The sequence below is a fragment of the Tamandua tetradactyla genome, chromosome 18 (genome assembly GCF_023851605.1).
Source record: "Tamandua tetradactyla isolate mTamTet1 chromosome 18, mTamTet1.pri, whole genome shotgun sequence".
NCBI lineage: Eukaryota > Metazoa > Chordata > Mammalia > Pilosa > Myrmecophagidae > Tamandua > Tamandua tetradactyla.
In genome coordinates this window covers 64,962,653-64,975,686 of record NC_135344.1, presented here as the reverse complement: position 1 = coordinate 64,975,686, position 13,034 = coordinate 64,962,653, and the positions used below count along the sequence as shown (strand labels likewise).

Here is a 13,034-nt window from a genome sequence, read left to right as displayed (position 1 = left end):
GAAGAGTAGGGCAAGGGAATGAAAATAAAGTAGCTGGCGTCATTTTATTCACAATCAAAAGGTAGTGGTGCCTTTATTCATCTCCCTGCATTCTTCTTAATTCCAGATTGAGCTTGAAGAGATTTTAATCACTTTGAGTCCCAGTCTTCTCATCTGTGATCTGGAGCAAATTCTTCATCTTAGAGCTCTAGTTGTGATTGTGAGATATAATAGGTGTGCAGAAAACCCAACTGGCTCACGTGATTCCTAGCAACCCATGATGTCAGAATGAGAGGGGTTTCTCCTCTCCTGAAATCTATATGATGCCCGAAAAGTGATTTTCTCTCTGGCATGTGGCCACCCCTGGATTCATCAGGGCATCTAAAGACTAAGGGAGAATTCAGATGACCCAGCCAGGTTTTACAAGGTATGGAAGGCCACCGAGTGCTTGCCTGTGAAATGTGTGGGGCAGGAGCATTTCCTGAGGACCAAAAAAGCCCTTTGTCAACACAGGAAAAGGAAAGTGGCACTGAGCAAGCAAAACCAGCAGATATCCACTGTAACCATTTTTATCTCATTCTGTTTGTTATTATCTCAAATCTTTTCTTTTTTACCTCACTGTTTCATTTATTAAGGATTTTTTTTTAATTAGAGAAATTGGATGTTTACCAAAATATCACCCAGAATATACCGAGTTCCCATATACATCCCTTCACACACACAGTTTTCCCCAATATTAATATTTTATATCAGTGTGGTAGCTTTGTTATCATCGATGAAAGAATATTGTAATAATTGTACTATTGACTATAATCCAGTGTTTACATTAGGGTTCAATGTTTGTTTCTGTGTTTCTATGTTTCTTTTAAAATTTGTATTCTAGTAACATGTATGCAACTTAAAATTTCCCCTCTTCATTACATTCGATATATAATTCAGCAGTGCTATTTCATTCACATGTTCTGCAACCATCAACACAATCTGTTACCAAAACTTTTCCATCACTGCAAACAGAAACTTTGTACCAATTATGCATTAACTCCCCATTTCCTATCCCCAGCCCCGCCCATGGTAAACTGTATTCTAGTTTATGACTCTTATCAATTTATTTATTCTAATTACTTCCTATCAGTGAGATCATACAGTTTTGGATGTTTTGAGTCTGGCTTATTTCAGTCAACATGATGTCTTCTTTATCTCTGTGCAGACCCTCATCCCTTTATATTGCTGAGTAGGATTCCACTGTATGTGTACACCACATTTTGTGTATCCATTCATCTGTGATGGACATTTGAGTTACTGCCATCTTTTAGCAATTGCGAATAATGTCACCATGAATATCTGTGTGCAAATTTCTGTTTGAGTCCCTGTTATCCATTATGTAAGTATTGAATCTGTACTGATGAAGAGAACAGTTTGTAGTTCAGTGGGAAGAAAAAAATTAGCATATGAGAATTATAGTGGAGATATTTATAAGCAAAATATTGCTTCATATCAGACATAGAGTAGGAAAGTAAAAGGGAAGGAATAGGAATTTCAAAGAGGGGAGTCATTGGGCAAAATATGGAGCCATGGGAGATCAGAATTTAGGAACCAAGATTTGGGTAACTATGGTTAGAGTATAAAATGTTCATTTTGGGATATGAACCTGAAAATTCAATAGGTTTCATATATCATTTTAAGAGTCTATATTTTGTCTGCAGTGGTAACTACCATTACTATTTTAAAATATATGAGTTAAATTGACACATTTTAGAAAACTCCTCTGACAGACGTTTGAAAGATGGGATCTAAGGCCAAAATGGGAGTATAGTGTTGGTCTAGTCATCAAACTCTATTATCAAAAAAAAAAAAAGTTGGTGCCATCCAATGAGGAGAGAGAAAAGCTAAACAAGGCCACTATAAACTTATATATAGGAATGACCACCAAAAGCTCGGCTTTCTTCAAAATGAAGTTTTGTTTCACCCTGCCGGGTGGAGAACCCCAGAAAGTTTAGATGGACTTTGAAGGAAAAGGAAATGTACTAATGTTGAGGAATCAAATTATAATCACTTTGTTCTCAAGACCAGTTGAAGAAAGATGATTCTACTATCTTATTACCTTTTGTGATGAAGAACATTTGTAAAAATATCTTTATCATTTTTCTTTAGTTCATATTCTCATCCCCCATTATTTTATTAAAATTGAATTACTAACAGATAAGTTTGCAATTTAATTTGTTATAGAATACTAACATGGTGCTAGGGCAAGAACCGACACCATCAAAGCAGCAGTTGTAACTACCAGAGTTAAATGTAGTAACTGAGGAGAAATTTAACTTGCTTCTGTTTGACATGAAAGTGCAGAGAGTGTCAGTTCTACAAGTAATTTTTATACTGTTAGAAGAAAATATGTTTATGTAATTAGGGGGAGAAGGATGCCTTTTGCAAAACATCATCATTTGCCTTTTGGGCTAGTTAACTTTCAAATATTTCTCATATTTATGAAAATATCAAGCTAATTGGGATGATAAAGAGGAGGTAGATTTTTTCCCCCTCTAAATTTCCTCTCAGGTAGCACTTGGGTTCCTTAATTAAACCAAAAACATGCTCCTACCATAATCTTACTGTCTAGACAAAGGGATGTAAATGGGAAACAAAAACAGTTCTCAATTCTGTCTAAGGTGGTAACTGCAGCATTTTGTGTCTTTGAATGGGTGTGGCGGTCGCATACAAGGCACAGTAAAAGCAGTGTTGTCAATGCCCTTGGCTGTGCTTAGAGGACTGGCACCTTTAAATGAAAGGGTTGGCAGGGTTGAGTGCCAGTGTCTTACACACACTGATGGTGTGGTCTTGGCAGCAGTCCGGGAATCCAGTATCTCTAGATACTCTAGAGCCAGTGGCATTTCCAACAGATTCTTCTGATGACATGATGTCAACTGAAGTTGGAGTTAGCTGGCTTCTATTTGCTTTTTATCCATTCCTTCAAACCCATCACTTCAGCCTTCCTATTGAGTTTGTGAGATATCTATTGTTCCTTAGAATAATCTAAACAGATCTCTGATTAGAACAAATGGAAACAGAATTTCTAGTTCAAAATAAAATTCCATCCAATGGAATTTCCAGAAGGTGTGACCTGGCCATACTTCCGGTTGAGTTGATTTACATATCTTTTTAAAGTATCTTCTTCAGCTAATCACCACCAGTCTTCAAGAAGCTCATGCTACACAATATTAAAATCTATGCACTTCTTAGCCACTATCTTCCCAATAGTCTTATTAGTCCCAACCAGGATCTATGGCACAAATATGCTTGTACAGGCCTGTGTTTGTAAGCTTTGGAATAGATAAAATCTAATAGAGGGTATCCCTGAGCAAAATAAAATACAAGATGCCCAGTATCTTGTATACAGCAAAGTGAATATATATTGACTGTCAAAATCTTTAGGCTAAGGAAAAAAAAAACAGCTTTGGAATACTTAGGTATTTAATGATGGAAAATTATTTTAGTACAATTTACATACCCAGAAGGCACTCTTTTAAAGTGTCTGGCGCTCTTAAAGATTTATTTAAAGCTTTCCTTCTACTTTTTCCAGGGAGTACTAATTGTGCTCTTGTTGTCAACCAGTTCCTAGTCCTTGTCATTACAGGTTCAGTAGCTGCAAAGGTGAAATGTTTTGACAAATATTGAACGTCATACATTTTATACTGTGGATCAGCATGGCTATTTTTTAGCTTCTTCAGATGGTTCTGTAATGGAGTTATATTTGGAAATTTCCCAGTGTGGTACAGAAGCCTCATAGTGAGAGGAAGTTTATAAACTGCAGTTCTACAAGGAGAAGACCAGCTGCTCATCCTGCGCGATTCTTCCTTCAGCTTTTGTATTTTCCCAGCTAGACCTTTCGAGTTTCCTATTTATACATTTATCTTTAGTCTACCAAGTGGTGACAAAGATCTGAATTGGCCAGCATGTTTTTCATCAGTGTGGAGTGAAACTATTTAAAGACTGAGTTACCAATCAAGGAAACATTAAAAATCGACGGTCAGGGAAGATGAGGGGAATGGGGTATCTGTCACTGTGGTTCTGACAGTCACAATGTTTTCATCTATTCATTTTATTGAAGAGAAGTTCCCATATCCCAGTTTGGTTTATACAAAAATTTATAGGTTCAAAGAATGGTTAAAAAATGTCCATACCTGTAAAATTGTATGGCACGTCCACAGAAAATTCCATTTTTTCCTTCGGCAGGAAATTAAAAATATCAATGAAACAGGGAGAAAACTTTTATCAGCTAGTTATTAAAGTTATTTATTATTTAACTAGAGCTGTCAAAACTGGGCGGCAAGCAATTTAATGGTAAAGAATACTTCAGGTTATTTCTTTAAGTATGTTATAGAGTGTTCCATGACGTTGACAGTTGTAGTGACAATTTCAAACCCTAAAGCTGAGTTTTGTCAGTTCTTCCTATGCATTTGGAAAGATCCATGGGAAGGATAGGTCAATAGAGTATAGAGTAACAGCAAGTTCCATCTCTTATTAGCTTTTTGTTCTCCAATACAAAGAATGGATTCTATTGTTTAGCCTTAAATTCAGTTGTTTGTGGAACTGAGATATTTTTTTTTTTTTTTTTTTTTTTTTTTTTTAAAGGAAAGACAGAGAGAAGGAAGGAAGGATAGAAGGAAGGAAGGAAGGAAGAAAGGGAAACATCTTTAAACATTTTCTTGTTTTATTGTATTTTGTTTTTTTGTTTTTGTTACATGGGCTGGGGCCGGGAATCGAACCGAGGTCCTCTGGCATAGCAGGCAAGCACTTTGCCCGCTGAGCCACCGCGGCCCACCCCAAAACTGAGATATTTTTAATTGTTCAGCATGTTGGTTAATAGTACTTAACTGTTTGCCTGAAACTATTCTAAATATTTCATATATCTATGCATGTGTGTGTGTGTGTGTGTGTATAAATACTCCTCACATCAGCTCTGGGAAATATGCTCTGCATTTATCTCTATTTTGTGGGTGCTGAAATTGGGGAAAAGAGAAGTAAATGACCTAGACCAATTCACACAGTAAATAAGTGGTAGGGATAAAATTTAAACCCAGTCTGTCTCCAGAATCTGTTCTTTTAACCGCTTTGCTTCACTGCCTCCAGGTTTTGTAAAATTGGCTCATAAAACTTTTATCCAAACTTCATATACTTCATATATGGTGCTAAGTTATTCTCTAAAAGTATTATTTATCAAGCTTTTATCTCCATTATATCTGTAATAGATGCACAGTCTTGTAACATTGCACTTCGCAACAATGGATGGTGCAATACTGCAAAGACAAAGTCCAATGAATGCCCCAGGGTTTGATATGTAGTGATCCATGTAAGATTGTGTATGGCTGTGGGTGCCAGAAAATTATAAAATGACAGTGGATTAAACAAGAAGGATGTTTAGTTCTCTCCTGTGTAAAAATGATTGGACATTGGAAGTTCAGTGCTGATCTGATGGCTTCACAAAGTCATCACAAAAGTCCAAGATGCAACCTAAATTCCAGCCATCAGAGACAATAAAGGAGGTGTAGAAAAATGGCTAATAAAGAGGATTTCTCATAATTCAAATCCACTTAACTTCTGCTTGCATTCCACCGATCTCAAATTAGTCATGTGGACACACCTAGCTCCAAGGGCGGCTGGGAAATGTATTTATTTAGACAGCCATGTGCCCAGCTAAAATAAGGCTAGTGTAGGAGAGAAAGATGTAGTAGAGATCAGGTATTAAGATATACCTAATAGTTTCTGCCACACTCACGGCATCGCTTTGAATTCCCTTTTGAAACTTGGGAAATAATGAATTCTTCAAACTTCTATAATATCTGAATTTCATTAACTTAGCATTTTCTTTTCTTATTGATTCATTTGGTTGTAGCTCCTAATAGCCTTCTTCTTAAATTTGTATGGAGTCGAAAGATAACTCAAGGCACACCCTATGCTAAATACCATTGAGCAAAGATTTCTCCCTCCCAAAGGCTACTAGGGTCCTATAATTTTCATCTGAGTATTTTTACACTGTGCTTTTGAATGGGGGAAACTTTGGCTCTTTTTCAATGCTTTCTGCCCCCTCTTACCCAAACCTAACATTGCCTTGAAATCAAAATATCTTAAAGAGCCTTCCAATGAAGGATGACTCATTGTCCTCCTTCTGAAACACAAATGGAGGAGAAGCCAATGTGTTATTTCTTGCTTTTATTCCTTTTGTACTGTCAGTTGTGATAACTACTGTCACAGTCTACACAACCCACAGTCCTGTCCTCTGCCTACCTTCTTCAGTGATGTCAGCCCTGCAGTGACTCACGCTTGTGCTCTCCACTTCTCTTCACAATATCATGTCCCCAGTGTTCCTCCTTGCTTGACATGGGATTTCAGACACTGGGGAAATGGGGATGGTGTTTAACTAGGAAAGTGCTAAGAAATGATCAATTTGAGAAGGGATGTCATGTATATGTCTTGATAAAAATGTGCAGTTTGAACCAGGACATACTGCCCAAAGAGAAGTTACATCTTCTACCATGAAAACTGGTTAAAAACTACATTTGTTAATGAACAAAAGGAAATAGTTGGTATTGTTGCTTGGTATAGCCCACTTCATTTACAGTCAAATAGGAATAGCAAAACTCACCTGACAAAGTTGCTGTGTTATTATGTGTGAAAACATACGAAACATGTTTAGTATAGTCTCTGATAAGCAGAAGGTGTTCCATTAATGTTAGTTTTCTTTTCACTTTTTGTTTCTATTTTAAAATAGTTATGCTTTGAGAAATATGACCATTGAAAAAGAGTACAATTTAAAGAGAATAATATTTTGTTTGACGTGCATGTATTATTTGTGAATAGGTCTGTGAAAAATAGGGTACCCCCCCCCCCCTTGTTTTCCACCTGTCTGTTTCCATATTCTCTTTTCTGTTCTAATTACCACTCTGTTTTCCAAAGTGAGCATGAATAAATTAGCTATTAGAAATGTCTTATAAGAAATTAAAGAATCATAGGTAGAATACTGACATAGTGCACAAATCCTCTTAAACGTTTTCCCTTTGCACGCTTTGCACCTCGGTAAACATTGTAGACTCTTGTCTAGGATGGCTCATGTGGATGCTTTCTTTATATTTTTAGATCCTTTGTTTCTATATTCTGTTACCCCTGTTTCCAGTGGCTTAAGACCTCTCATTCAGAATTCAGAGATCCCAACTGCCCTCTTCTACGTTATATATACTCTGGTACTTTGTGTGACACAAAAGTATTTGTGTGTGTGTGTGTGTATGTGTAGAGCCATTAAATATAGCCTAAAAATAAAATTTATTTCTTATTTTAGGAGATTTTATTTTTAAATAAAAGTTTTAAAAGTTGGAGCAAAGGTATTAACATTTTTCTGGCTACCAAGAGCCTTATTTTTGTGCCTGAAAGTTTATTTTCTGTCTTCAGCTTTCTTCATTTTGCTTTGTTTTGTTCTTGCAACTAATAAGCTCGAAAGAAGCAAGAAAACAAACGAAACCCTTTAGTTTCTGAATTCCAGTATTCCAAATTTGGGAGGGCAGTTCTAATTCCAAAGTATCTTTCAGAGACCAAAGAAATTAATGACATCTTTCACCATTAAGCATTACTTTAGCTGTAGGTTTTTCACATATACCCTTTATCATACTGAAGAAGTTCCCTTATGTTCCACTATATTATATTTTATCAAGTAGGGTTGTTTGATTTTGTTAGATGATTTTTTTCTGTTCTTATTAGGATGATCTTTCATCTGCCTTATTTTATTAATGTGGTATGATATATTAATTGTTGTAATACAGTAATTACCAAGCCTTGATTTTGGATGTTATATTAACCTTACATTCCTGGGATAAATACCACTCAATCATGTGGTATAATCCTTTTATTATGTTACTGGATTTGTTTTGCTTGTAGTTTGTTGAGGATTTTTTAATCTATATTCAGAAAGAAAGTTGGTCTGCATTTTCATTTCTCGTGCTGTTTTTTTTTTTGTTTTGTTTTGTTTTCTTGTGCTGTTTTTGTCTAGCTTTGGGGTCAGGGCAATACTGATATCATAAAATAAATTAGGAAGTCTCCCTTCTTTCCTATTTTTGGAAGCATTTTACAAGGAATGGTGTTTATTGCTCTCTGAGTGCTTGGTAGAATTCACCAGTGAAGATACCTGCTCTTGGATTTTTCTTTAGGAAAAGTTTCATTTTGTTTTGTATGCTATATGGTGGGGGTTACCTTTCATTCTTTTTCCATGTGAGTATCCCCTTATTGCAGCACATTTGTTGAATTTTTGTTTGTTTTGGGTTTTTTGTTTGTTTGTTTGCTGGTTTGTTTGTTTGTTTGGGAAGTGCATGGGCCAGGAATCGAACCTGGGTCTCCCACATGGCAGGCAAGAATTCTCCCACTGAAGTACCCTTGCACCCACTATGAGAAGGTTTTGATTACTGATTCAATATTTTTACTTATTAGAAGTATATGCAGATTTTTATTTCTTCTTCCCATTTATGTAGATTATCTAATTTTTTGGTGTCTGATTGTTCATAAAATTCACTTGTAATCCTTGTTAGTTCTGTACTATTGCTACATTGTACCCACTTTCAATTATGATTTTAGTAATTTGAGTCCTCTTTCCTTTTCCTTTGTCAGTCTAACTGTTACTGTAGAACTGTCAATTTCTCCGTTCAATTCTGTCAGTTTTTGTGTCATATACTTTGGGTCTCTGTTGTCAGGTGCATATATATTTATGATTGTTATATCTTTTTGGTGTGTTGACAAATTAAGCAATGCATAATGTCCTTTCTCATCTCTTCTAAAAATGTTTGACATAAAGCCTATTTTGTGTAAGATTACTATAACTACACTAGCTCTTTAGTTATTACTGATTTGAAATATCTTTTTCCATCCTTTCATGTTCATCCTATTTGTTTTTTGGAGATCCAAAATTAGTCTCTTGGAGACAGTATGGTTCTTGATTTTTGTATTTATTTTAATCTATTTTGCCAATCATTGTCTTTTAATGAGAGAGTTTAATCCATTTACATTTAAAATAATTACTGAAAAGGATGGATTTATTTCTGCTGTTTTGTTTTTTGTTTTCTATTTCTTTTTTCTTTCTGCATTCCTCCATTACTGCTTTCTTTCATATTCATTTGATTTTTTTTTCTAGTGTACCATTTTTATTCCCTACTCATTTCTTTTAATATATATATATATATATATATATATATATATATATATATATACTATCTTAATAGTAATTATCCTTGGGATTAAATGTTCATTTTAATTGGTAACAATCATGTTTGAATTAAGGCCAATTCAGTTTCAATAGCATACAAAAAATTGCTGCTATATGTCTCTGTCTCCCTTTTTTATGTTGTTATTGGTATGGATTACATCTTTATGCATGGTATGCTCACTAACATAGATCTATAGTTAGTATTTTATGAATTGGCTTTTAATTTGTATAGGAAAAAAAGAAGAATTATAAACCAAAAATACAACAATGCTGGTTATAAACCAAAAATACAATAATAATGACCTCTATGATTACTTTCACTCATGTTCTTTATATCTTCAAATGCCTTCAAGTTGCTATTGAGTGTTCTTTTTTCAGGCTGAAAGATTGCCTTTACCATTTCTTGTAGGGAAGGTCTATCAGTGACAAACTCACTCAACTTGTGTTTATCTGGGAATGTCTTAATTTCTCCTCCATTTTGAAGTATAGTTTTACCAGATAGAGAATTCTTGGTTGACTGATTTTTTTTTTTCCTTTTAGCACTTTAAAAGTCATCCCATTGCCTCATGACCTGTATGACTTCTCATGAGAAATCAAATATTAATCTTATAGAGGATCCCTTATATGTGAAGTGTTGCTTCTCTTGGGGTACTTTTAAGATTCTTGCTTTATCTTTGGGTTTTGACAGTTTGATTATAATATGTTTCAGTGTGGATATCTTCAACTTTATCTTCTTAGAGTTTGGTAAACTTCTTAGATGTGTACATTACAATTTTTTCATCAAATTTGGAAAGTTTTCAGCCATTATACCATCAAATATTTGTTTCTGCACTTTTCTCTCTCTCCTTTCCTTCTCCATTTGGTGTATGTTGGTAAGCTTCATTTTGTACCACAGGCCTCTTAGGCTCCACTCATTTTTCTTTACTTGTTTTCTTTCTACTCCACAGACTGAATAATCTCAATTTACTACTCTTCAATGTTACTAATTCTTTTTATACCTATCAAACCTTTTGAAGTCCTCTAGTGAATTTTTAAATTTCGGTTATTGGACTTCCCATTTCAATTTGTATTTGGTTCCACTTTATAATTTCTATCTCTTTACTGATATTCTCTATTTATTCTTACATTTTTCTCCTGGTTTTCTTTTGTTATTTGTCTCTGGTTTCCTTTAGCCCTTTGGACATCCTTAAGACTATTTGTTTAAGTTCTTTTTCTAGTTAGTCCAATGACTGAGTTTCCTTAAGGACAGTTTCTATTAATTTCTCCTTTTTGCTGCCCATGGGTCATAGTTTCTGGTTTCTTCATGTTTTTCATAATTTTTTGTTGAAAACCATGTGTTTTAAATATTCAATGTGATAACTTTGGATATCAGATCCTCCATTCTCTTTGGGATTTCTTGTTGTGACTTAATGCAGTGGTTGCTGCTTGTCTAGTGGCTTTTATGAGCTAGTTTTGTAAAGTATGTATTATTTGTCATGTGTGGTCATTGACATCTATTTTTGGTTAGCTTAGTGATCTGTTACTTATTTGACAGAGATTTCTTTAAGTGCCTAGAAACAACAACAGAGATAAAAAGAAAAGATAAACCTCTCCCAGTCTTTGCAGATTGGCTTTTTGTTGGGCTACCCCTTTAACACTTAGACAAGCAATTTACAGCTCTTCCTATACATCCCCCTTCTTCTTGCATGCAACCTGGAGAAAGCTGGAGGTAAGAATTTAGGGTCTTCTCAGGTCTTTCTGAGCATGTGCTAATCCTTGGGCTTGCATATAACTAGATTTCCTGGAATGTATGGGAGCTTTTCAAAGCTCTTTTCCCCCAACACTCTCCTTTCCCAGCCACTTCCTTCCCAAATATTTCAGTCTGGCTGTTGTTTGCCCTACAGATAACATAATATGTTATCTTTTGTCCTATGTGACAGTGGTTAATGCATTTGCCTTTAAATACTTTTGACAAATGTTGCCAGGGAGCTGCCTCAGCCAAGGGTAAGTTCAAAGTCAAGTGAAACAAAAGTACGTCTTTAAGCTGATCTTTCAGAGACCCACCAGACAGGCCAAAACATAGAATCACAACTCTTTTGGAATAAGTTCTGTATTGCTCCCTGTGGTACTAGCAATATGCACAAGCATGTAAACTTCCATCTTCCCAGCTGCCTCAGAGATGAAGAATGAGGCATGGTCACAGGTTAAGGGAAAGATGAGAGCACTTTCTTACTGAAATTCAGCCATTTTTTTCTTCATTAAGCATTTCTATAGTTGTACATTTCTATTGGATTCCAAAATTCTGAAAAAGTAGAATCTGACAGTTTTTCCAGATTATTTATTCCCCTTATGGAGGGGTGGGGTTTGAAATCCCCTACTCCACCATTTTCACTGATTTCACTGTCAACACATCCCTTTGTAAGGGAAACACCTTCAGCTAATTTATATAGGCACAACCAACATTAAGGAACAATTTGAAAGTCTACTGCTTACCTTTTTAACTCTCCCCAGATTGCTACATGACTCTTGTCTGCATTGTTTTTTCAAATGCATTCAACCATAATTGTAGATTCCTTATTTTTTTCCTTGAAAAAATTTGAAACTTTTGAAAAGTTTGTTATATAGTAGTACCTTTCTAATAAAGTTCACATCTCATTATATTTCAATTTATTCATATTGTAGTATTCAAAGAGATCACAATAAAATCAGGTTTAAGAATAAGACAGCTGCCTGGGTTTATATTTTAGACTCAAACACTTACCAATTGTGGAGTCAATAATGCAAATTATTGAACTTTTTTTTGCCTTCACTTTAGTATATTAAAAAAAGGGTATACTAATAGTAATCTCATATAGAATTGTTTTGATGAGTGAATTAGTTTATATGTGCAAAATGCTGAAAGCAGTTCCTGGCACATTAGCTATTATCACTAATGTTATATATTGGTACAAGAATTTTTATTTAAAATGGAAATTGTAGAGATTCCACTTGCCCCATTTACACCGGGGTTCTGATCATGATCATGCATAAAAATCATAAAGTATTCATGCTGGCCAAAGCTAGGTAAAAATCTTGTTGACTTTGGTTTAATGCTGAAGTGAAAGTTATAATCTAGGTTTGGCTTTGTCTTTACATTCTTTTGAGTGTGTGAAGAAACAGGAGATTAGGGGAAAAGGGCTTTTAAGAGCAAATTTAGGACCATCAGTTATAGCAGTGAGGATTGGACCCATGTAGTCACAAGTGAAAACATATCCAGAACAATAGAGACTAAAATTTCAGGAAGAAACTGGGCATTATAGGTGCTTTTTAGGGTATGGTAATCTCAGTCACTAGTAACGTGGCCCAGTAAATAGGTAAAATTCTGTCCAGTAAGATTCACCACTGTTCTCCTGGGCAGAAGCAAATGTGGGTACTGAGAGAAAGGCTAGACATGTTCTCTCCAATTCTTCCTCCAGAAGTCCAAAGAAATTCTCCCTTCTATGGGCTTAAGCTAAAACATGAGAAGGGACTATGTACTTTGTCTCCTCCACTGACCAGTAATTTGTAATTAGCCTTTATACTGTAGTTTTGAAAGATTATAATCCCAAGAAAGGCAGGACATAGCCATCAAACTGTTTTACTGTTCACATTGCAGACAAATTGAAAATTCTCCGTCTATTTTTTGTGGTGAGACAATACAAAAAGTCATGAATGATGCAAGGTTCAGAATGTTGTCCCATGACTTTTGTGTAGCTTCAAGTTTTCTGGCATTTAATTTCTGCTGCCATGGAAACTGTTCTGAATAGCAGAAACTCTCAGTGATTTCCTGCAGGCAGAGTGACAACATATCTAAGAAGAGTGA

The 13,034-nt window shown here is 35.2% G+C and overlaps 1 long non-coding RNA gene across 1 annotated transcript in view; it reads left to right on the top strand.

The window, feature by feature from the left end:
• Positions 1 to 331: 331 nt before the first annotated feature.
• LOC143662685 (uncharacterized) overlaps positions 332 to 13,034 on the top strand; it is a 120,905-nt gene continuing 108,202 nt past the window's right edge. Inside the window, exon 1 of the long non-coding RNA XR_013165541.1 lies at positions 332 to 406. This is a non-coding gene — a long non-coding RNA (uncharacterized LOC143662685). The remainder of the gene's footprint in view (positions 407 to 13,034) is intronic.